Source organism: Oncorhynchus masou, chromosome 16 (assembly GCF_036934945.1).
Source record: "Oncorhynchus masou masou isolate Uvic2021 chromosome 16, UVic_Omas_1.1, whole genome shotgun sequence".
Classification (NCBI taxonomy): domain Eukaryota; kingdom Metazoa; phylum Chordata; class Actinopteri; order Salmoniformes; family Salmonidae; genus Oncorhynchus; species Oncorhynchus masou.
Genome location: NC_088227.1, coordinates 40,076,397 through 40,102,586, shown reverse-complemented (window position 1 = coordinate 40,102,586; position 26,190 = coordinate 40,076,397). Strand labels below are relative to the sequence as shown.

General features: G+C 49.2%; 1 protein-coding gene across 1 annotated transcript in view; it reads right to left on the bottom strand.

Moving 5' to 3' along the window:
* Nucleotides 1-26,190, bottom strand: part of LOC135557946 (signal-induced proliferation-associated 1-like protein 1) — a 195,742-nt gene that overhangs the window by 98,214 nt on the left and 71,338 nt on the right. The window contains exon 2 of the mRNA XM_064991677.1: nt 19,748-19,807. The gene's annotated coding sequence lies outside the window, so the exon portion shown is untranslated. The remainder of the gene's footprint in view (nt 1-19,747; nt 19,808-26,190) is intronic.

Below are 26,190 nucleotides of genomic sequence, written 5' to 3'. Positions count from 1 at the left end.
AAGTATAGCTACATGTATTCCAGCCAGGTAAAATCTGTAGCTAAGTACAGTAGAGATATGCAGGAGTAGTCTGTACGTAGTCATAGACAGTAATAATAGGTATAGGTGCGGTAAGAATGGATACATCAGAGTAAAGCTTTGTGGAGGAGGACTGTGCATAGTCGCAGACAGTAATAATAGGTATAGGTGCGGTAAGAATGGATACATCAGAGTAAAGCTTTGTGGAGGAGGACTGTGCATAGTCGTAGACAGTAATAATAGGTATAGGTGCGGTAAGAATGGATACATCAGAGTAAAGCTTTGTGGAGGAGGACTGTGCATAGTCGTAGACAGTAATAATAGGTAAAAGTGCGGTAAGAATGGATACATCAGAGTAAAGCTTTGTGGAGGAGGACTGTGCATAGCCGTAGACAGTAATAATAGGTAAAAGTGCGGTAAGAATGGATACATCAGAGTAAAGCTTTGTGGAGGAGGACTGTGCATAGTCGTAGACAGTAATAATAAGTATAGGTGCGGTAAGAATGGATACATCAGAGTAAAGCTTTGTGGAGGAGGACTGTGCATAGTCGTAGACAGTAATAATAAGTATAGGTGCGGTAAGAATGGATACATCAGAGTAAAGCTTTGTGGAGGAGGACTGTGCGTACAACTTGGAACATGACTCAGGTCAAGACCACCAGCCGACACAACGACAGTGTCTCACCGCGATGATAAATAAACACAATACTCTCAGAGAGACTTGTCAGATGAAATTAAAATGGTTTAATTAAAAGTTTCAGGAGCAAGGCAATTAGTGTTGTCGTTGTGGCACTTCAGGGCTAACAGTAATCACAGAAACTGGTAAAATAATTCCAGAAACTAGAGTAGAAGATAGCATTAGTAACAGGAGAAATGGGTCAGTTCAAGACCCAGCAACCAGCATTCCCACAGCCAATCACTCTGTCTCTCACACACACACACACACACACACAGACAGGCCAGCTAATCTAGAGCAAATCAGAACTCCCGCAGAAACTCTAATACGACAGTTTGCTGTGGAACTGGGTTTTGGTCTCCCCCTCCCTCTCAAATAAACACTTCCTCCTCGCTCTCCCACCACGGGCCCTAGCAACACGTCGGCAACGCTGTGTGAGGTGGCACGGCATTGAGGGGACAGAAATAGCTGAGTGAGAGAGAGAGACAATGAGAGAGAGAATGAGAGAGAATGACAGAGAGAGAGAAAGAGGGAGAGAGAGAAACAGAGGGAGAGAGACTGTGGCGAGGGAGAGTAATTAACAAAGAGGAGTTGGCTTGACAGGAGCTGGCTTGACAGGAGCTGGCTTGACAGGAGCTGGCTTGACAGGAGCTGGCTTGACAGGAATTGGCTTGGCAAGCAAAGAAAGAGGGGGAAAGAGAGAATCCAAGACAAGAGTTGGGAAGGAGATCGAGAGAGTGGAGAAAGAGAGAATTAGATGAGGAGAGCGAGAGCAAAGGAGAAAGAAAGTGCATCATTTCATTCCAGCCTTTTCAGCAGGCTTCGAGAGAAGGGAAACTTGGTAGACGGCCAGAGTTCAGAGCTGATACTGCTGCTGCCAATGAAAAGAGCTTTAAGAAGGCAGAATCATACCTCATAACAATAGTAGAGCTGGTTCCCTGACAGGGAAGAGAGGTGTATCTAGCTACTGTACTGAGGACCAGAGAGGTGTATCTAGCTACTGTACTGAGGACCAGCCAGGACCAGAGAGGTGTATCTAGCTACTGTACTGAGGACCAGAGAGGTGTATCTAGCTACTGTACTGAGGACCAGCCAGGACCAGAGAGGTGTATCTAGCTACTGTACTGAGGATCAGAGAGGTGTATCTAGCTACTGTACTGAGGACCAGCCAGGACCAAAGAGGTGTATCTAGCTACTGTACTGAGGACCAGCCAGGATCAGAGAGGTGTATCTAGCTACTGTAATGAGGACCAGCCAGGACCAGAGAGGTGTATCTAGCTACTGTACTGAGGACCAGCCAGGACCAGAGAGGTGTATCTAGCTACTGTACTGAGGACCAGCCAGGACCAGAGAGGTGTATCTAGCTACTGTAATGAGGACCAGAGAGGTGTATCTAGCTACTGTACTGAGGACCAGCCAGGACCAGAGAGGTGTATCTAGCTACTGTAATAAGGACCAGAGAGGTGTATCTAGCTACTGTAATGAGGACCAGAGGTGTATCTAGCTACTGTACTGAGCACCAGAGGTGTATCTAGCTACTGTACTGAGCACCAGAGGTGTATCTAGCTACTGTACTGAGGACCAGAGGTGTATCTAGCTACTGTACTGAGGACCAGCCAGGACCAGAGGTGTATCTAGCTACTGTAATGAGGACCAGCCAGGACCAGAGGTGTATCTAGCTACTGTACTGAGGACCAGCCAGGACCAGAGAGGTGTATCTAGCTACTGTAATGAGGACCAGCCAGGATCAGAGAGGTGTATCTAGCTACTGTAATGAGGACCAGCCAGGACCACAGAGGTGTATCTAGCTACTGTAATGAGGACCAGCCAGGATCAGAGAGGTGTATCTAGCTACTGTAATGAGGACCAGCCAGGATCAGAGAGATGTATCTAGCTACTGTAATGAGGACCAGCCAGGACCAGAGAGGTGTATCTAGCTACTGTACTGAGGACCAGCCAGGACCATAAAGGTTTATCTAGCTACTGTACTGAGGACCAGCCAGGACCAGAGAGGTGTATCTAGCTACTGTCATGAGGACCAGCCAGGACCATAGATGTGTATCTAGCTACTGTAATGAGGACCAGCCAGGATCAGAGAGGTGTATCTAGCTACTGTAATGAGGACCAGCCAGGACCAGAGAGGTGTATCTAGCTACTGTAATGAGGACCAGCCAGGATCAGAGAGGTGTATCTAGCTACTGTAATGAGGACCAGCCAGGACCAGAGAGGTGTATCTAGCTACTGTACTGAGGACCAGCCAGGACCAGAGAGGTGTATCTAGCTACTGTACTGAGGACCAGCCAGGACCAGAGAAGTGTATCTAGCTACTGTACTGAGGACCAGCCAGGACCAGAGAGGTGTATCTAGCTACTGTACTGAGGACCAGCCAGGACCATAGAGGTGTATCTAGCTACTGTACTGAGGACCAGCCAGGACCATAGAGGTGTATCTAGCTACTGTACTGAGGACCAGCCAGGACCAGAGAGGTGTATCTAGCTACTGTAATGAGGACCAGCCAGGACCAGAGAGGTGTATCTAGCTACTGTAATGAGGACCAGCCAGGATCAGAGAGGTGTATCTAGCTACTGTACTGAGGACCAGCCAGGACCAGAGAGGTGTATCTAGCTACTGTACTGAGGACCAGCCAGGACCAGAGAGGTGTATCTAGATACTGTACTGAGGACCAGTCAGGACCAGAGGTGTATCTAGCTACTGTCATGAGGACCAGACAGGTGTCTCGCGCTACTGTACTGAGGACCAGCCAGGACCAGAGAGGTGTATCTAGCTACTGTACTGAGGACCAGCCAGGACCAGAGAGGTGTATCTAGCTACTGTAATGAGGACCAGCCAGGACCAGAGAGGTGTATCTAGCTACTGTAATGAGGACCAGCCAGGACCAGAGAGGTGTATCTAGCTACTGTACTGAGGACCAGCCAGGACCAGAGAGGTGTATCTAGCTACTGTACTGAGGACCAGCCAGGACCAGAGAGGTGTATCTAGCTACTGTACTGAGGACCAGCCAGGACCAGAGAGGTGTATCTAGCTACTGTAATGAGGACCAGCCAGGACCAGAGACGTGTATCTAGCTACTGTAATGAGGACCAGCCAGGATCAGAGAGGTGTATCTAGCTACTGTACTGAGGACCAGCCAGGACCAGAGGTGTATCTAGCTACTGTCATGAGGACCAGACAGGTGTCTCGCGCTACTGTACTGAGGACCAGCCAGGACCAGAGAGGTGTATCTAGCTACTGTACTGAGGACCAGCCAGGACCAGAGAGGTGTATCTAGCTACTGTACTGAGGACCAGTCAGGACCAGAGGTGTATCTAGCTACTGTCATGAGGACCAGACAGGTGTCTCGCGCTACTGTACTGAGGACCAGCCAGGACCAGAGAGGTGTATCTAGCTACTGTACTGAGGACCAGCCAGGACCAGAGAGGTGTATCTAGCTACTGTACTGAGGACCAGCCAGGACCAGAGAGGTGTATCTAGCTACTGTACTGAGGACCAGCCAGGACCAGAGAGGTGTATCTAGCTACTGTAATGAGGACCAGCCAGGACCAGAGACGTGTATCTAGCTACTGTAATGAGGACCAGCCAGGACCAGAGAGGTGTATCTAGCTACTGTACTGAGGACCAGCCAGGACCAGAGAGGTGTATCTAGCTACTGTAATGAGCACCAGCCAGGACCAGAGGTATATCTAGCTACTGTAATGAGGACCAGCCAGGACCAGAGAGGTGTATCTAGCTACTGTACTGAGGACCAGCCAGGACCATAGAGGTATATCTAGCTACTTGAATCACTATTTAGAGCAGAGTTTCCCAAACTCGGTCCTGGGTCCCCCACTGGGTACACATTTTGGTTTTGCCTCAGCACTACACAGCTGACTCAAATTATCGAAGCATGATTCCATTTGGGATGCTGTCATGGTGGTTGAATGAGAGGAGATGTTGATGTTTTAATAGGATACCTGAAGGCTGTTGGTTGAACAAAGACAGACACATCACAACATGTTACACAAGCTGATGGAGGCCTATTGGACACAGGCTGATGGAGGCCTATTGGAGACAGGCTGATGGAGGCCTATTGGACACAGGCTGATGGAGGCCTATTGGACACAGGCTGATGGAGGCCTATTGGACAGACTGATGGGAGGCCTATTGGACAGACTGATGGAGACCTATTGGACAGACTGGTGGGGGGCCTATGGGACAGACTGATGGAGGGCTATTGGACACAGACTGACTAAGGCCTATTGGACACAGACTGACGGAGGCCTATTGGACACAGGCTGATGGAGGCCTATTGGACACAGGCTGATGGAGGCCTATTGGACACAGGCTGATGGAGGCCTATTGGACACAGGCTGATGGAGGCCTATTGGACACAGGCTGATGGAGGCCTATTGGACACAGGCTGATGGAGGCCTATTGGACACAGGCTGATGGAGGCCTATTGGACACAGGCTGATGGAGGCCTATTGGACACAGGCTGATGGAGGCCTATTGGACACAGGCTGATGGAGGCCTATTGGACACAGGCTGATGGAGGCCTATTGGACACAGGCTGATGGAGGCCTATTGGACACAGGCTGATGGAGGCCTATTGGACACAGGCTGATGGAGGCCTATTGGACACAGGCTGATGGAGGCCTATTGGACAGACTGATGGGGGGCCTATTGGACAGACTGATGGGGGGCCTATTGGACACAGGCTGATGGAGGCCTATTGGACACAGGCTGATGGAGGCCTATTGGACAGACTGATGGAGGCCTATTGGACAGACTGATGGAGGCCTATTGGACAGACTGATGGAGGCCTATTGGACAGACTGATGGAGACCTATTGGACACAGACTGATGGAGACCTATTGGACACAGACTGATGGAGACCTATTGGACACATACTGATGGAGGCCTATTGGACAGACTGATGGGAGGCCTATTGGACAGACTGATGGGAGGCCTATTGGACAGACTGATGGGGGGCCTATTGGACAGACTGATGGGGGGCCTATTGGACAGACTGATGGGGGGCCTATTGGACAGACTGATGGGGGGCCTATTGGACAGACTGATGGGGGGCCTATTGGACAGACTGATGGGGGGCCTATTGGACAGACTGATGGGGGGCCTATTGGACAGACTGATGGGGGGCCTATTGGACAGACTGATGGGGGGCCTATTGGACAGACTGATGGGGGGCCTATTGGACAGACTGATGGGGGGCCTATTGGACAGACTGATGGGGGGCCTATTGGACAGACTGATGGGGGCCTATTGGACAGACTGATGGGGGCCTATTGGACACAGACTGATGGAGGCCTATTGGACACAGACTGATGGAGGCCTATTGGACACAGACTGATGGAGGCCTATTGGACAGACTGATGGGGGGCCTATTGGACAGACTGATGGGGGGCCTATTGGACAGACTGATGGGGGCCTATTGGACAGACTGATGGGGGCCTATTGGACACAGACTGATGGAGGCCTATTGGACAGACTGATGGGGGGCCTATTGGACAGACTGATGGGGGGCCTATTGGACAGACTGATGGGGGGCCTATTGGACAGACTGATGGGGGGCCTATTGGACAGACTGATGGAGGCCTATTGGACAGACTGATGGAGGCCTATTGGACAGACTGATGGAGGCCTATTGGACAGACTGATGGAGGCCTATTGGACAGACTGATGGAGGCCTATTGGACAGACTGATGGAGACCTATTGGACACAGACTGATGGAGGCCTATTGGACACAGACTGATGGAGGCCTATTGGACACAGACTGATGGAGGCCTATTGGACACAGACTGATGGAGGCCTATTGGACACAGACTGATGGAGGCCTATAGGACAGACTGATGGAGGCCTATTGGACAGACTGATGGAGGCCTATTGGACACAGACTGATGGAGGCCTATTGGACAGACTGATGGAGGCCTATTGGACAGACTGATGGGGGGCCTATTGGACAGACTGATGGGGGGCCTATTGGACACAGACTGATGGAGGCCTATTGGACACAGACTGATGGAGGCCTATTGGACAGACTGATGGGAGGCCTATTGGACAGACTGATGGGAGGCCTATTGGACAGACTGATGGGAGGCCTATTGGACAGACTGATGGGAGGCCTATTGGACAGACTGATGGGAGGCCTATTGGACAGACTGATGGAGACCTATTGGACAGACTGATGGGGGGCCTATTGGACAGACTGATGGAGGCCTATTGGACAGACTGATGGGGGGCCTATTGGACACAATGCATTATGGTTCCTACATGTCCACATTGCATGTGATCTTATGTGTTGCTTGGATACAGACTCAGATGAGGTCAAAACACCATCGAGGTGAACTGTGTATCCGTGAGGAATGGTTGTATTGTCAGCTATACACTGTTAAAGCCAGCTGTCCCCCCCCCCCCGTAGGGAGCGGAGGTGGTTATGTTAGACTGGCACCGTACTGTGTGTCAATAGACTCCGTAATGTAAGGGGCAGCGGTTGTGTATGGTCGGCTCAGATGTGTTGCAACAGTGAGGTGAAAGGTCGTATGTTTCGGCTATGTAGAAGCCACCTGCTCTGACTGCTTGTCTTGTCCAGAGCTGATATGCAATAGAGGTCAGGTTGTGTTAGCCTGTGTGTCAATAGATTGCGCTCTATACAAGGCTGAGGATGTGTATAGTCGGCTCTGTATGGGAGGCTCTGTACGGTCGGCTCTGTACGGGAGGCTCTGTACGGGAGGCTCTGCTATGTTGAAGCCAGCGGTTTCATCGTTCAATCCTGGACAGGCCCATAGAAATACAGACTTTTCAAATGACCACGGTATTTGAACCAAAAGCTCCACCTTCAAATTGTTCTCAGACGTTTCAAGTCTACATGGAATGATGGTTTCCAAAACCAGATTATAGAATACCGTATCTCTGACTCGCCGGGCGACCAAGCAGATGTCAGGTACTGTAGGCTAGCCAATAGCACATCTTCATCCGCTGGGAGAAAGAGGCAGGGCTAGAGTCGGTATAACACCGTCAACACCGGAAATGTAGCACACTATGTCACTTCCTGTTCACTTCCTGTTCCCCTCCCAGGTTAAGGAAGTGACACGTTTGAAATGGGACGTGTTGTTCAGAACAGACAGACAGGGCAAACCTCAGTGGGGTTCAAACCGAACAGAAATGCCATTTATAAACGCTGATATGCAAAGTTCATGATCACTGTTCAAGAGCATCTTATCTTGGATAATTTACTGGAATAAGGTAAAGCTGAGTTCCTCTGCATTCAGTTTCAGAGTTATATATATATTGGGGTTCCTGTCCAATGTACTAGGTGATAAACAGCAAGGCTTCCAGCTGTTGAAGATAGAGAGGGAGGGGGCTGCACAGAGAGTAACGACTATTCATGGGGGGGGGGGAGCGAGAGAGAGAGAGAGTATGGAGATAGAGAGACAGAGAGAGAGTGTGTGGGAGACAGAGAGACAGAGAAAGAGTCAGAGAGAGAGTGTGTGGGAGACAGAGAGACTGAGAAAGAGAGAGAGAGAGTCAGAGAGAGTGTGTGGGAGACAGAGAGAGAGAGAGACAGAGACAGAGAGAGAGACAGAGAGAGAGAGAGTCAGAGAGAGAGTGTGTGGGAGACAGAGAGACAGAGGGAGATAGTCAGAGAGAGTGTGTGGGAGACAGAGAGAGTCAGAGAGAGAGAGAGAGAAAGAGCAACAGAGAGAGAGAGTGTGTGGGAGACAGAGAGTGATGCAGAGAGATGGAAAGATGGACCGGATTAAATAGCAGATGGACAGAGTGAAAGAGCAGGAGAGAGATTGAGTCAGCCAGCATAGCTAGCGTCAGTCGACAGAGACCTCTTCTCTCATCTGGGAAACAGGAGACAGATCTAGAGTTCTCAGGCACATTCTCACATCATGAAGGACGACAATACACTCTTACAACACTATCAATACTATAGCCAACCACAATACACTCTTACAACACTATCAATACTATAGCCAATCACAATATACCATTACAGCACTGTATCATCAATACCATAGCCAACCACAATACACCATTATAACACTATCAATACTATAGCCAACCACAATACACTTCTGAAACATTGCATCAATGCCAGACTAAAAGGGAAGACCTGGTCTGCAGAGCTTACAACTGGAGGAACTACAAGGTTCAACTAGGCTTCATTACATTCCTATAACCCTGTATCATAGCCATACAGGGCAATGGCCGACAGATTTATCTCACCTAGGAGCAAAACAGAACATTTCCACAGATCCTTTCGACTTTACGCCACGAGGCTTTTTAAAAAGACAACAACACTTACTTCATAGATGATGTTGCTGCTTTCAATGTCTGTGTCCCTGATGTGTTTCTTAAATGTATTAATTGTGTATTTATTGGTATTATTTGTATTGGATGGTGCAATCAAATGTCCCCGTTGTACAACTAAGTAAGGGATCATGTGTGGACACACCTGGCCTACTACACTGAGGGAAGGGAATCCTTCTCCAAGGAGCTCATGGGGAAGGAGCAGTATGGTGAGTGTTTTGTGTTTTTAGCTCAGGAAAGCTGTGTCGGCCAAAAGGGGTCCTCCGTAACTGCCACGGACTACGGTTCAAAAAAAGGTTGTTTCAAACAAAGGGTCTGTTGTGTGGCGTGTCGGAGAGGAACAATAGGTCACTGTGTCTGGGACAGCCTACACTGTTAGTAGGGCATTCCTCAACAGCATACACTGTTAGTAGGGCATTCCTCAACAGCCTACACTGTTAGTAGGGCATTCCTCAACAGCCTACACTGTTAGTAGGGCATTCCTCAACAGCCTACACTGTTAGTAGGGCATTCCTCAATAGAATACACTGTTAGTAGGGCATTCCTCAACAGCATACACTGTTAGTAGGGCATTCCTCAACAGAATACACTGTTAGTAGGGCATTCCTCAACAGCCTACACTGTTAGTAGGGCATTCCTCAACAGAATACACTGTTAGTAGGGCATTCCTCAACAGAATACACTGTTAGTAGGGCATTCCTCAACAGCCTACACTGTTAGTAGGGCATTCCTCAACAGCCTACACTGTTAGTAGGGCATTCCTCAACAGAATACACTGTTAGTAGGGCATTCCTCAACAGAATACACTGTTAGTAGGGCATTCCTCAACAGAATACACTGTTAGTAGGGCATTCCTCAACAGAATACACTGTTAGTAGGGCATTCCTCAACAGAATACACTGTTAGTAGGGCATTCCTCAACAGAATACACTGTTAGTAGGGCATTCCTCAACAGCATACACTGTTAGTAGGGCATTCCTCAACAGCATACACTGTTAGTAGGGCATTCCTCAACAGAATACACTGTTAGTAGGGCATTCCTCAACAGCCTACACTGTTAGTAGGGCATTCCTCAACAGCATACACTGTTAGTAGGGCATTCCTCAACAGAATACACTGTTAGTAGGGCATTCCTCAACAGCATACACTGTTAGTAGGGCATTCCTCAACAGCATACACTGATAGTAGGGCATTCCTCAACAGAATACACTGTTAGTAGGGCATTCCTCAACAGCATATACTGTTAGTAGGGCATTCCTCAACAGCATACACTGTTAGTAGGGCATTCCTCAACAGAATACACTGTTAGTAGGGCATTCCTCAACAGAATACACTGTTAGTAGGGCATTCCTCAACAGAATATACTGATAGTAGGGCATTCCTCAACAGCCTACACTGTTAGTAGGGCATTCCTCAACAGAATACACTGTTAGTAGGGCATTCCTCAACAGCATATACTGTTAGTAGGGCATTCCTCAACAGCATACACTGTTAGTAGGGCATTCCTCAACAGAATACACTGTTAGTAGGGCATTCCTCAACAGAATACACTGTTAGTAGGGCATTCCTCAACAGAATACACTGTTAGTAGGGCATTCCTCAACAGAATACACTGTTAGTAGGGCATTCCTCAACAGAATACACTGTTAGTAGGGCATTCCTCAACAGAATACACTGTTAGTAGGGCATTCCTCAACAGAATACACTGTTAGTAGGGCATTCCTCAACAGAATACACTGTTAGTAGGGCATTCCTCAACAGAATACACTGTTAGTAGGGCATTCCTCAACAGCCTACACTGTTAGTAGGGCATTCCTCAACAGAATACACTGTTAGTAGGGCATTCCTCAACAGAATACACTGTTAGTAGGGCATTCCTCAACAGAATATACTGATAGTAGGGCATTCCTCAACAGAATACACTGTTAGTAGGGCATTCCTCAACAGAATACACTGTTAGTAGGGCATTCCTCAACAGAATACACTGTTAGTAGGGCATTCCTCAACAGAATACACTGTTAGTAGGGCATTCCTCAACAGAATACACTGTTAGTAGGGCATTCCTCAACAGAATACACTGTTAGTAGGGCATTCCTCAACAGAATACACTGTTAGTAGGGCATTCCTCAACAGAATACACTGTTAGTAGGGCATTCCTCAACAGAATACACTGTTAGTAGGGCATTCCTCAACAGCATACACTGTTAGTAGGGTATTCCTCAACAGAATATACTGATAGTAGGGCATTCCTCAACAGAATATACTGATAGTAGGGTATTCCTCAACAGAATATACTGATAGTAGGGCATTCCTCAACAGCATACACTGTTAGTAGGGTATTCCTCAACAGAATATACTGATAGTAGGGCATTCCTCAACAGAATATACTGATAGTAGGGTATTCCTCAACAGAATATACTGATAGTAGGGCATTCCTCAACAGCATACACTGTTAGTAGGGTATTCCTCAACAGAATATACTGATAGTAGGGCATTCCTCAACAGCATACACTGTTAGTAGGGTATTCCTCAACAGAATATACTGATAGTAGGGCATTCCTCAACAGAATATACTGATAGTAGGGCATTCCTCAACAGAATATACTGATAGTAGGGTATTCCTCAACAGAATATACTGATAGTAGGGCATTCCTCAACAGCATACACTGTTAGTAGGGTATTCCTCAACAGAATATACTGATAGTAGGGCATTCCTCAACAGAATATACTGATAGTAGGGCATTCCTCAACAGAATATACTGATAGTAGGGTATTCCTCAACAGAATATACTGATAGTAGGGCATTCCTCAACAGCATACACTGTTAGTAGGGTATTCCTCAACAGAATATACTGATAGTAGGGCATTCCTCCTCACACTGCCCCTCCTCCCAGAGTAATACAGATAAACTCAGCAGAATAAGAAACACCCCTTTTTCAGGACTCTGGATCTCTCAAAGATAATTTATAGGGTTTAAATACGGTTTCCCAATGCTTGTTCAATGAACCATAAACAATTAATGGACATGCACCTGTGGAACGGTGGTTAAGACACTAACCACTTAGGACACTAAAGGCCTTTCTACTGACTCTGAAAAACACCAAAAGGAAGATGTCCAGGGTCCCTGCTCATCTGTGTGAACGTGCCTTAGGCATGCTGCAAGGAGGCATGAGGACTGCAGATGTGACCAGGGCAATAAATTGCCATGTCCGTACTGTGAGACGCCTAAGACAGCGCTACAGGGAGACAGGACAGACAGCTGATCGTCCACGCAGTGGCAGACCACGTGTAACAAAACCTGCACAGGATCGGTACATCTGAACATCAGATCTGCGGGACAGGTACAGGATGACAACAGCAACTGCCCGAGTTACACCAAGAACACACAGTGCTCCATCAGTGCTCAGACTGTCCGCCATAAGCTGTGAGAGATTGGACTGAGGGCTTGTAGGCCTGTTGTAAGGCAGGTCCTCACCAGACATCACCAGCAACAACTTTGCCTATGAGCACAAACCCACCATCGCTGGACCAGACAGGACTGGCACAAAGTGCTCTTCACTGACAAATTAGCGTTACACGGAGGCTTGTACTCTGGAGCGGGATCGATTTGGAGGTAGAGGGTCCGTCATGGTCTGGGACGGTGTGTCACAGCCTCATTAGACTGAGCTTGTTGTCATTGCAGGCAATCTCAGCGTTGGTCATTACAGGGAAGACATCCTCCTCCCTCATGTGGTACCCTTCCTGTAGGCTCATCCTGACATGACCCTCCAGCATGACAATGCCAACAGCCATACTGCTCGTTCTGTGCGTGATTTCCTGCAAGACAGGAATGTCAGTGTTCTGCCATTGCCAGCAAAGAGCTCGGTACTCAATCCCATTGAGCACGTCTAGGACCTGTTGGATCAGAGGGTGAGGGCCATTCCCCCCAGAAATGTCTGGGAACTTGCAGGTGCCTTGTTGGTAGAGTGGGGTAACATCTCACAGCAAGAACTGGCAAATCTGGTGCAGTCCACAAGGAGGAGATGCACTGCAGTACTTAATGCAGCTGGTGGCCACACCAGATACCGACTGTTACTTTTGATTTTGACCCCCCCTTTGTTCAGGGACACATTATTCCATCTCTGTTAGTCACATGTCTGTGGAACTTGTTCAGTTTATGTCTCAGTTGTTGAATCTTGTTATGTTCATACAAATATTTACACATGTTTAAGTATGCTTAAAATTAAAGCAGTTGACAGTGAGAGGACGTTTCTTTTTTTTTGCTGAGTTAAGATGTACTGTGTATGTTGGGCTGATAGAATAATCATTGGGTTACGTCATCAAGTCAATCCCTTTGTTCAGACGTTAACATTATCACAATGCTTACCGATGGGAGTATAGTCCACTGCTTATCGGAATCGACGGAGAACAGTGCTGCATTTTAAAATCAGCAATGTCTTTATATTTCACCTCGACGAGAACATTATTCATCTCCCCACAGACGTTCCAGGAAGGTGTTATCAACGGAGGTGGTGTGAAGCAGAGGGACCAGCTGTCCTCCTGTCATGCAGAGGGACCAGCTGTCCTCCTGTCATGCAGAGGGACCAGCTGTCCTCCTGTCATGCAGAGGGACCAGCTGTCCTCCTGTCATGCAGAGGGACCAGCTGTCCTCCTGTCATGCAGAGGGACCAGCTGTCCTCCTGTCATGCAGAGGGACCAGCTGTCCTCCTGTCATGCAGAGGGACCAGCAGTCCTCCAGAGGGACCAGCAGTCCTCCAGAGGGACCAGCTGTCCTCCAGAGGGACCAGCTGTCCTCCAGAGGGACCAGCTGTCCTCCAGAGGGACCAGCTGTCCTCCAGAGGGACCAGCTGTCCTCCAGAGGGACCAGCTGTCCTCCTGTCCTCCAGAGGGACCAGCTGTCCTCCAGAGGTACCAGCTGTCCTCCAGAGGGACCAGCTGTCATGCAGAGGGACCAGCTGTCCTGCAGAGGGACCAGCTGTCCTGCAGAGGGACCAGCTGTCCTCCTGTCATGCAGAGGGACCAGCTGTCCTGCAGAGGGACCAGCTGTCCTCCTGTCATGCAGAGGCACCAGCTGTCCTCCTGTCATGCAGAGGGACCAGCTGTCCTCCAGTCATGCAGAGGGACCAGCTGTCCTCCTGTCATGCAGAGGGACCAGCTGTCCTCCAGTCCTGCAGAGGGACCAGCTGTCCTCCTGTCCTGCAGAGGGACCAGCTGTCCTCCTGTCATGCAGAGGGACCAGCTGTCCTCCTGTCATGCAGAGGGACCAGCTGTCCTCCAGTCCTCCAGAGGGACCAGCTGTCCTCCTGTCCTCCAGAGGGACCAGCTGTCCTCCTGTCCTGCAGAGGGACCAGCTGTCCTCCTGTCCTGCAGAGGGACCAGCTGTCCTCCTGTCATGCAGAGGGACCAGCGCTCCTATAACCAACACCACCAGATCTATCAATATAATTTGGCATAGGTGGTTAATGTGGATGTAAGTTTAAATCTGAAGAGTAAAAAAATATATACAGCCTCAACTTATTCCACGGATCCCTTGTCCAAAATCTGTTTAAAAAACATATGACTAACAACAACAGATTAAATACTCCCTGCAGCTGGGCTAGAAACCTGGGTTTTAAGTGTATGATTGGTCTGATGGACGTGAGGTCTCAACACCTTCCAGCCTGTGGTTAACCACAATGCACTTGGGCTCTAGGTTGATCCCATTAACACCCTGAACTCTTTTCCCATCACCTCTCTTCCAAAAGACACACACACACACACACACACACACACACCTGTCAAAAAAACATCCCATTCTCCCAGCTGTCTGTCCGTGTGACTAACTCAAGAGGCATTCTGTAGTCTGAACACACACAGAAACTGTCACCAGCACCAGGCTCAAATCAAAGCGTTCTCATTACCCCCAGTTAGAGGCTAGCGAAAGGCAGGACGAGCAGTGTGTCACGCCAGACAAGCCCTAATCACAGTGTTCAGCAGAATAATGGCTCTGTGTACCAGTCCACTCTCTCAGGGAGGAGAATGAAAAAAAATAACCCAGCCGTAAATCTATATTTCATCCGTGTTGTACATTTGGAGAAAGGATTTGGTGTTTGTAGCACGACTACGTCCATGTTGTCCATGTTGATAAACAGATGATACGGACGAACCAGGAAGCTCATCTCGCCGTTTCCACTGTTATCCGTGTCTGTTTGTAGACCTGAATGATGCTTCATATTTTAACCCCACTAATTAAGAAAAAAACATCACCACCATTTCCCAGTCATTTATTGGGGAAATCAACAAGGTTTCAGGCATCACTGTGCCTTCTTCAGGGTAATGTCATAAATACATGAACCAGGTTATGTAAACAAACAGTGCAATTAGTCTGCCTACATAACCTGGTTCATGTATCCATGCCATTACCCTGAAGAAGGCACAGTGATGCCTGAAACCTTGGTGATTTCCCCAATAAATGACTGGGTTTATATTTAGAGTGTGACTCTCGTTATTTTTGATAGTTTAGCTCTCTGAGACTGCAGCTCCAGCAAAGCTGGGAGGAGGAGGAGGAGGAGGAGGAGGTTGAGGAGGAGGAGAAGGAGGAGGAGAAGGAGGCTGAGGAGGAGGTTGAGGAGGGTGAGAAGGAGGAGGAGGAGGGTGAGGAGGGGGAGAAGGAGGGTGAGGAGGAGAAGGATAGCAGCTCTCTGAGACAGCAGCTCCAGCAAAGCTGGGAGGAGGAGGAGAAGGAGGAGGGTGAGGAGGAGGTTGAGGAGGAGAAGGAGGGTGAGGAGGAGGAGAAGGATAGCAGCTCTCTGAGACAGCAGCTCCAGCAAAGCTGGGAGGAGGAGGAGAAGGAGGAGGGTGAGGAGGAGGTTGAGGAGGAGGAGAAAGAGGGTGAGGAGGAGGAGGAGGAGGAGAAAGAGGGTGAGGAGGAGAAGGAGGAGAAGGAGGAGAAGGAGGAGGGTGAGGAGGAGGAGAAGGAGGAGGGTGAGGAGGAGGAGGAGAAAGAGGAGAAGGAGGGTGAGGAGGAGGAGAAGGAGGAGGGTGAGGAGGAGGAGAAGGATAGCAGCTCTCTGAGACAGCAGCTCCAGCAAAGCTGGGAGGAGGAGGAGAAGGAGGGTGAGGAGGAGGAGGAGGAGGTTGAGGAGGAGGAGAAGGAGGGTGAGGAGGAGAAGGAGGAGGTGGTTGAGGAGGAGGAGAAGGAGGGTGAGGAGGAGAAGGAGGAGGTGGTTGAGGAGGAGGAGAAGGAGGGTGAGGAGGAGAAGGAGGAGGAGGTTGAGGAGGAGGAGAAGGAGGGTGAGGAGGAGAAGGAGGGTGAGGAGGAGAAGGAGGGTGAGGAGGAGGAGAAGGAGGGTGAGGAGGAGGAGGGTGAGGAGGAGAAGGAGGGTGAGGAGGAGAAGGAGGGTGAGGAGGAGAAGGAGGAGGAGGGTGAGGAGGAGGAGAAGGAGGGTGAGGAGGAGGAGAAGGAGGGTGAGGAGGAGAAGGAGCGTGAGGAGGAGAAGGAGCGTGAGGAGGAGAAGGAGCGTGAGGAGGAGAAGGAGGAGGAGGTTGAGGAGGAGGAGAAGGGGGGTGAGGAGGAGAAGGAGGAGGTGGTTGAGGAGGAGGAGAAGGAGGGTGAGGAGGAGAAGGAGGGTGAGGAGGAGAAGGAGGGTGAGGAGGAGAAGGAGGAGGAGGGTGAGGAGGAGGAGGTTGAGGTTGAGGAGGAGGAGAAGGGGGGTGAGGAGGAGGTTGAGGAGGTGGAGAAGGAGGGTGAGGAGGAGGAGAAGGATAGCAGCTCTCTGAGACAGCAGCTCCAGCAAAGCTGGGAGGAGGAGGAGAAGGAGGAGGGTGAGGAGGAGGAGGAGGAGGAGAAAGAGGGTAAGGAGGAGAAGGAGGAGGGTGAGGAGGAGGAGAAGGAGGAGGGTGAGGAGGAGGAGGAGAAAGAGGAGAAGGAGGAGGGTGAGGAGGAGGAAAAGGAGGAGGGTGAGGAGGAGGAGAAGGAGGAGAAGGATAGCAGCTCTCTGAGACAGCAGCTCCAGCAAAGCTGGGAGGAGGAGGAGGAGGAGGAGAAGGAGGAGGAGAAGGAGGGTGAGGAGGAGAAGGAGGAGGAGAAGGAGGGTGAGGAGGAGGAGGAGGAGGTTGAGGAGGAGGAGGTGGTTGAGGAGGAGGAGAAGGAGGGTGAGGAGGAGAAGGAGGAGGTTGAGGAGGAGGAGAAGGAGGGTGAGGAGGAGAAGGAGGGTGAGGAGGAGAAGGAGGAGGAGGGTGAGGAGGAGGAGGAGGAGGAGGGTGAGGAGGAGGAGAAGGAGGGTGAGGAGGAGGAGAAGGAGCGTGAGGAGGAGAAGGAGCGTGAGGAGGAGAAGGAGCGTGAGGAGGAGAAGGAGCGTGAGGAGGAGAAGGAGGAGGTTGAGGTTGAGGTTGAGGAGGAGGAGAAGGGGGGTGAGGAGGAGAAGGAGGAGGTGGTTGAGGAGGAGGAGAAGGAGGGTGAGGAGGAGGTGGTTGAGGAGGAGGAGAAGGAGGGTGAGGAGGAGAAGGAGGAGGAGGTTGAGGAGGAGAAGGGTGAGGAGGAGAAGGAGGAGAAGGATAGCAGCTCTCTGAGACAGCAGCTCCAGCAAAGCTGGGAGGAGGAGGGTGAGGAGGAGGTTGAGGAGGAGGAGAAGGAGGGTGAGGAGGAGGAGAAGGAGGAGGAGAAGGATAGTGTTTGTCAGGGAACACTACATGCTATTCTACCTTGATAAGAGAAGATGAGGGTCGCCTACTCACAACTTTCCTCCCGTAAAACACGTGTTATTGTACTAAAAGCCCCATGAGTCTTTGTGAAAGGTGTTCTGTTGAGATGAAAAACGTTTTGGTTGTGAAGTGGTTGAGCAGAGGGAGAGAGGACATCTAACAGCCATTTGGGTAGATGGGAAAATTCTCAATAGCTCTCCTTTCCTTTTTACTAGTTATTACTGGATTTAAATACAACAGAGACACAATTTCTAATAAAAAAAAAAAAACACACTTTACTTCGCATAATAAACATCCCACCGATCCAAGATAGGAACTCTTCGAAACACCAACTACCATGCCAGAGGAAACAGAACAGCACAGCAGTATCCTTGACAACCAACCATTTAACATTTCGGTCACTTAGCAGACGCTCTCATCCAGAGCCATTTACAGGAGTGATTCAAGTTAAGCGCTCTAGTGACTCAGCGCTCTAGTGACTCAGCGCTCTAGTGACTCAGCGCTCTAGTGACTCAGCGCTCTAGTGACTCAGCGCTCTAGTGACTCAGCGCTCTAGTGACTCAGCGCTCTAGTGACTCAGCGCTCTAGTGACTCAGCGCTCTAGTGACTCAGCGCTCTAGTGACTCAGCGCTCTAGTGACTCAGCGCTCTAGTGACTCAGCGCTCTAGTGACTCAGCGCTCTAGCTCAAGGGCACATTGACAGATTGGTTTGAATCCCCAGAGCCAACTAGGTGAACAGTGACCTTTCGGGTTACTGGCCCAACTCTCTTAACCGCTAGGCTACCTGCTGCCCAGTGCTAAAATCTACAGTGAATTTAAAACCCTGCTCAGAGAGCCGCATAAAAGGGATTGTTTATGAGAACAATCCCTTTAACCGTCAGTCATAAACAATCCCTTTAACTTATTGCGGATCCATGCGTCCCATCTCGACAACTTCCGGTGAAAATGCAGAGCGCAAAATTCAAATGACAGAAATAGTCATATTTAATGTTCATGAAAATACAAGGGTCATACATCAGTTAGAAGCTTAAATTCTTGTTAATCCAGCCGCTGTGTCAGATTTCAAAAAGGCTTTACGGCGAAAGCACACCATGCGATTATCTGAGGGCAGCGCCCAGCAAACACAAATGCATGAAAAACATTTTCCAACCAGGCAGATGTGACACAAAAGTCAAAAATAGCGATTAAAATAAATCACTTACCTTTGAAGATCTTCTTCTGTTGGCACTCCAAAAGGTCCCAGCTACATCACAAATGGTCCTTTTGTTCGATAAAGTCCTTCTTTATATCCTCAAAAACTCAGTTTAGCTGGCGTGCTTCTTTCAATATCTGTTTCCCTCCTTCAAAATGCATACAAAATGAATCCCAAACATTACCAATAAACTTTTCCAAACGTTTATAAATCAAACCTTAGGTACCGATACATTTTAAGACGGAAAATCGTTATTGACATTACCAGAGATAAACAACAAAGTATGAGCATTCACCAGAACACGTAACAAACACTACAGCCAAAATGGGAGCCTCTTAGAAAAGCTACAAATTCTAGCTCATTTTTCCAAAAACAAGCCTGAAACTCTTTCTAAAGAATGTTGACATCTAGTGGAAGCCTTAGGAACTGCAATCTGGGAGGTTTCCCCTTCATATTAAACATGACAGCCACAGGAATCAATGGTAAGCTGATTTTTTTTTTTTATGGATGGTTTGTCCTCGGGTTTTTGCCTGCCATATCAGTTCTGTTATACTCACAGATATTATTTTAACAGTTTTAGAAACATTAGGGTGTATTCTATCCAGATCTACCAATTATATGTATATCCTGGCTTCTGGGCCTGAGTAACAGGCAGTTTACTTTGGGCACGCTATTCATCCCGACGTCAAAAAACTGCCCCATAGCCCAAAGAGGTTTTAACAGTCAGTCATAGAAAGCAATGTCAGACATGTTGGCTGGAACATCAGAAACGTTGGCTACAACCTTTAACGGAACATCAGAAACGTTGGCTAAAACCTTTAAAGCAACGTTGAAGCCTACTTACAAGAGGCGTCAGTGTCTGGTACATTCTCCTGCCCTGTGTGTGTCAGTCTCTCAGGATGATCTGGAGGAAAAAGAGGGACATTTCAGGATCGAAACAGGAAGTAAAACAATATGTCGTTATGGGAGAACGTCACAGCAATCTTTTCTCTTCAGCATTCTGGACATGCATCCAACCAAATCGAAAACATGCCTGCATTTGTCCAACCAAATCAAAAAACATCTAGCCATCCATTCGTCCAAACCAACCCAGAACATCCATAAATCATATCTAGCCTGGTCCCAGATCTGGTTTTTGCTCTCTTGCCAACTCCTACAGCCATGTTTTGGCATTTCAACGACCATAGACACAGCATTAAAAACAAATCTGGGACCGGAGAGTTTCACTAATGGTGTGTTACTGTTGACCAGAGTCCTATGGGTATTGCACTATATAGTGAAAAATGTGTCATTTGGGACTGAGCACGGGCTAGCATTACATCACCTAGTGGGTCTGAAGTTCCACCCAACAGCAGAGACACATGACAAGTTCTGACGGACAGAGCAGAACTAAAATGAGATAAATGTAGCAAAATAGCACATCCCAAAATAACACCACTGCCTGAAAACCCAGAGGGGGGGACTGGGGATGGGAGGGGGGGGGGGGGGGAGTTACTCAAGTAACCAATACGGCCTATAGAAAGAGTCCCACAAGAGTGAAAGAGGGGGAGGGAGAGGGAGAAGGGGGAGAGGGAGAAGGGGGGAATGGAGATCCCAGTCATATCAGCAACCCATCCTACTACAGTGGTTGTTGCCATTAGATTCACCCCACTTTCTACGTTTCTCTTCAGAGACATTCATCTTTGTCACATACTTGCATTACGTAATTCTGTTTAGAGCAGTGTTTTCCTGTGAATGAGGTTTTCTGGGCTGCTTCCTCACAGGAGTTGTTCAATAACAGACCATAATAGTCTTTTGTCTGTAAGACGACAGGCTTCCTATTGTTGCATGTTTCTCTAAGCTCTTAATGAAACATTTCCGTTCCTTGTGCGCATAGTATTTCTGTTGGTCACGTCATTCTGCTGTTTGGGAGGGAGAACAACAACAAAAAATCTAACTATTTGTGAACCGGTTAATGAGGGTTGGTTAGTCAGCAGAAAAATTTACCAAAATGTGCATCCCTACTATGGGTGGTATTAAAACAACCCAGGTATCTCCCCTGTGTACCCAGGCATCTGTATCAGTCTTTAAACATCCAGACCCCCCCTCCAACCCGCTCTCTCCTTCCCCTTTTACCTCCCCTCCAACCCGCTCTCTCCTTCCCCTTCTACCTCCCCTCCAACCCGCTCTCTCCTTCCCCTTCTACCTCCCCTCCAACCCGCTCTCCCCCTCCCCGACAGGGTTTTCCAAGAGGATCCATTCAGGCTGTGGAAACAGATTCTGCCTCCTACACACACACATCTGGAGAGGCTCTAACAGCTACAGATCCACACAGCAGGGGATGCTGGGATGGGGGATTGTTTTAAAAATCAGAGAGGTCTTAACACAAGTTAGGCTGCAATGGACTGCACAACTCTCCTAACCGTTAGTGTGTGTGTGTGTGTGTGCTCTTACTCCTTAAAACGCTTTATCGGTGGTCTGTGAGAGCGTGCCCAGTAGAAACACCGGGGAGTCTATACAACAAATCTAAATGTTATTGGTCACATGCCCCGGGGATCCTCACCTTTAAGAAAAATCCCTAACCATAAAACAATGTATTTCCTTCTTTTAGGACGTAGATGCATAAAAGTAAAACCACATTGTGAGGTTAATTTCCACACAAAGAAACTAAGTTGAAGCGCGGGGCTGTTTTGGTGCTCTGGCAGTGAACAGTGGGAATCGAACCGGTGCACATACGGTGATTGACTGTGTAGCTCGCTATGAAAGATGCAAGCGTTTGAGTTGTCAGAAGTAAGGCAACTAAATCGGTATCCTCCGTTCCAAAGCATACCCACACACACACACGGTCATTCAGAGCATGATGATGATGATGATGAGGGTGAAATACCATGGGACAGCAGCAGGAATGTTGGGCGTCCCCAAACCAAACCCTGGAAGATGACTCTCCACGTTAGTAAAGGACGATGGGTCCAGCCTGCCAGGCTGCAGTTAGTTAACACAGAGATATTTCTCCACTAGGATCTAGAGATCGGAGGAGGGGTTGATCTGTCCTTCCTCTACCTTAACCAGTCAGACCCTCTACCTTAACCAGTCAGACCCTCTACCTTAACCAGTCAGACCCTCTACCTTAACACCAACAGACCCATCCGAGTGCTTGTCTCATGTCTCTGCTGCTCTGTGTGATACAGCAGGGTGGGACTTGGTGAACAGTGTAGAGAACAACGTCAAAATATTTACATGAAGTTGGGATCCATAACATTAAGAAAAATCCAAAACCGAAAAACTATTTTTTAACTAAAGTTACAGTAGGCACAAAATACATTCTTTTCAGTGTTTAAAAGGCCTGGGGAACTCAAATAACTCAAATAAAACCACAGAAGAAGAGGAGGAGAACTTGAGGCTATTTGGTGAAATTGTAAAGCATGACAAGACACTGTGAGATGCAGATTACCATGACATGAACATGCTTCTGCCTTCCTCTCTCCCTGCCCGGACTCTTCGCTAACAATGGAAGTGTGTGTTAAGTCTTCAGTCTGTCTCACGTAGAATATCCTAGCCTATCACGGCACCGCGTCAGTCTGTCTCACGTAGAATATCCTAGCCTATAACGGCACCGGTGACTTCGCGTCAGTCCGTCTCACGTAGAATATCCTAGCCTATCACGGCACCGCGTCAGTCTGTCTCACGTAGAATATCCTAGCCTATCACGGCACCGCGTCAGTCTGTCTCACGTAGAATATCCTAGCCTATCACGGCACCGCGTCAGTCTGTCTCACGTAGAATATCCTAGCCTATCACGGCACCGCGTCAGTCTGTCTCACGTAGAATATCCTAGCCTATCACGGCACCGCGTCAGTCTGTCTCACGTAGAATATCCTAGCCTATCACGGCACCGGTGACTTCGCGTCAGTCTTGCGAGCACCGGGAAGCCTACTTTTCGTTATTGCCTCATGAAATTACAGCAGCCTACCGGTAGCCTGTATAGATTAGGCCTTTCAGACATAATGGAATGTGGCCGCTTGAAAGTATCTTGAATACGGCGTGCCTGTCTGTTGCCGGTGTGTCTGTCTGTTGCCGGTGTGTCTGTCTGTTGCCGGTGCCTGTCTGTTGCCGGTGCCTGTCTGTTGCCGGTGCCTGTCTGTTGCCGGTGCCTGTCTGTTGCCGGTGCCTGTCTGTTGCCGGTGCCTGTAGGTCTAGGTAGGTTACACTATGTTTTTTAAAATGCCGACACAAAAACCTTCTCTTGTGATATGAACAGACATTTAAATTGCCTGTAAAGAAATGCCTCTTCTGAAGCCAAACTTAAATCCATCACTAGGCAACCAGAACTGTCAATCAAATACTATTGACCTGCTGCTTGCCTCATGCACACAGACCATTCCTTCCTTTAAAAATACATTTAAAAAACAAAGGGAGTTTAAAGTTTGTTAAATACAATGATTTACCAAGATATTTATTAGAAATAAAAACACATCTAGCTACCATAAACAACAACAACAACACAGCAGCACACCATTCAGCAACAGTTAGTGTTGTCAGGGAAACAACGCTGAACATTCTATTCCGGAGCAGAATTCTACTGTCTGAAAACAGAAGCTTCTGATGAGCTGCTTTGTTTTAGTGTCTGAAAGGGTATCAATTGTCGCTATCGACCCGTTACCGTAGCTACATTGGGTCTGTAAAGGGTTGCGATAGATGTAACTTCAATGCCCGGCCCTAGCGTCATACATAAGTAATGAGACCATTATTCTGCCGTGTAAATTGACATGGAATCTATTTTTAAAAATATATCTTATAGTTTTAACAGAAAACCGAGAGAAAAAAATTGGCAGTTTTAAACACTGAGCAAAAATCTCCATTGTCATATCATTACCACACACACACAAACTTCTTTAAAACCCTCAACTGCATCCCAGCCTCCACCCCAAATAAAAAAAGTACAGGATCGCTCGCGCACACACACACACACACCAGGCCTCCCACAAAGCACACATTCTGGTCACCAACCAACAGCCTACACTATAGCTGAACCTCTTGCTCTTGCTGTCCCCCTGTTGCACCAACCGCTCTCTCAACCCCCTACCCCCTACCACATAGCTCAGTTACCTGGAGTACAGTGAGCTTCTACCACCAGGAACTGAATCAACTCCTTATCTCAACGGAGGGAAGAGTAGAGACGAGAGGGTTGCTTCAGGACAGGGTAGAGACTAGAGGGTTGCTTCAGGACAGGGTAGAGACTAGAGGGTTGCTTCAGGTCAGGGTAGAGACTAGAGGGTTGCTTCAGGACAGGGTAGAGACTAGAGGGTTGCTTCAGGACAGAGACGAGAGGGTTGCTTCAGGACAGGGTAGAGACTAGAGGGTTGCTTCAGGACAGGGTAGAGACTAGAGGGTTGCTTCAGGACAGAGACGAGAGGGTTGCTTCAGGACAGGGTAGAGACTAGAGGGTTGCTTCAGGACAGGGTAGAGACTAGAGGGTTGCTTCAGGACAGAGACGAGAGGGGTTGCTTCAGGACAGGGTAGAGACTAGAGGGTTGCTTCAGGACAGAGACGAGAGGGTTGCTTCAGGACAGGGTAGAGACTAGAGGGTTGTTTCAGGACAGGGTAGAGACTAGAGGGTTGCTTCAGGACAGGGTAGAGACTAGAGGGTTGCTTCAGGACAGGGTAGAGACTAGAGGGTTGCTTCAGGACAGGGTAGAGACTAGAGGGTTGCTTCAGGACAGAGACGAGAGGGTTGCTTCAGGACAGGGTAGAGACTAGAGGTTTGTTTCAGGACAGGGTAGAGACTAGAGGGTTGCTTCAGGACAGTGAAGGAGCGGACAGATCACCCTGGGAGAGGGAGGAAGGAGCGGACAGATCACCCTGAGAGAGGGAGGAAGGAGCGTACAGATCACCCTGAGAGAGGGAGGAAGGAGCGGACAGATCACCCTGAGAGAGGGAGGAAGGAGCGGACAGATCACCCTGGGAGAGGGAGGAAGGAGCGTACAGATCACCCTGAGAGAGGGAGGAAGGAGCGGACAGATCACCCTGGGAGAGGGAGGAAGGAGCGTACAGATCACCCTGAGAGAGGGAGGAAGGAGCGGACAGATCACCCTGGGAGAGGGAGGAAGGAGCGGACAGATCACCCTGAGAGAGGGAGGAAGGAGCGTACAGATCACCCTGAGAGAGGGAGGAAGGAGCGGACAGATCACCCTGGGAGAGGGAGGAAGGAGGGTACAGATCACCCTGAGAGAGGGAGGAAGGAGCAGACAGATCACCCTGGGAGAGGGAGGAAGGAGCAGACAGATCACCCTGAGAGAGGGAGGAAGGAGCGTACAGATCACCCTGAGAGAGGGAGGAAGGAGCAGACAGATCACCCTGGGAGAGGGAGGAAGGAGCGGACAGATCACCCTGGGAGAGGGAGGAAGGAGCGGACAGATCACCCTGGGAGAGGGAGGAAGGAGCGGACAGATCACCCTGGGAGAGGGAGGAAGGAGCGGACAGATCACCCTGGGAGAGGGAGGAAGGAGCGGACAGATCACCCTGGGAGAGGGAGGAAGGAGCGTACAGATCACCCTGAGAGAGGGAGGAAGGAGCAGACAGATCACCCTGAGAGAGGGAGGAAGGAGCGTACAGATCACCCTGAGAGAGGGAGGAAGGAGCGTACAGATCACCCTGGGAGAGGGAGGAAGGAGCGGACAGATCACCCTGGGAGAGGGAGGAAGGAGCGGACAGATCACCCTGGGAGAGGGAGGAAGGAGCGGACAGATCACCCTGAGAGAGGGAGGAAGGAGCGGACAGATCACCCTGAGAGAGGGAGGAAGGAGCGGACAGATCACCCTGGGAGAGGGAGGAAGGAGCGGACAGATCACCCTGAGAGAGGGAGGAAGTAGCAGACTGATGTGGATGAGGGAAGGGAAGAAACATGAGAGTGAGGAGGAAGATAGGCGAGAGAGCCCTGTTAAAGTCATAGTCCTGCTGCAGCCTGACAGGAAGGAGAAATCCACACGGTTAGTTCTACAGCTGCTGGTCTGCTCTCACAGTCTGCTTCAGCCTGGCCTGCCCAAGAGTTGTCAGGAAAATACCAATTCCCTCACTTCGTCTCAGACACAGAGAGAGAGCGAGAGAGGCAGAGAGAGAGAGAGAGGCGAGACAGAGGCAGAGAGAGGCGAGACAGAGGCAGAGAGAGGCGAGACAGAGGCAGAGAGAGGCGAGACAGAGGCAGAGCGAGACAGAGACAGAGCGAGACAGAGACAGAGCGAGACAGAGACAGAGCGAGACAGAGACAGAGCGAGACAGAGACAGAGCGAGACAGAGCGAGACAGAGCGAGA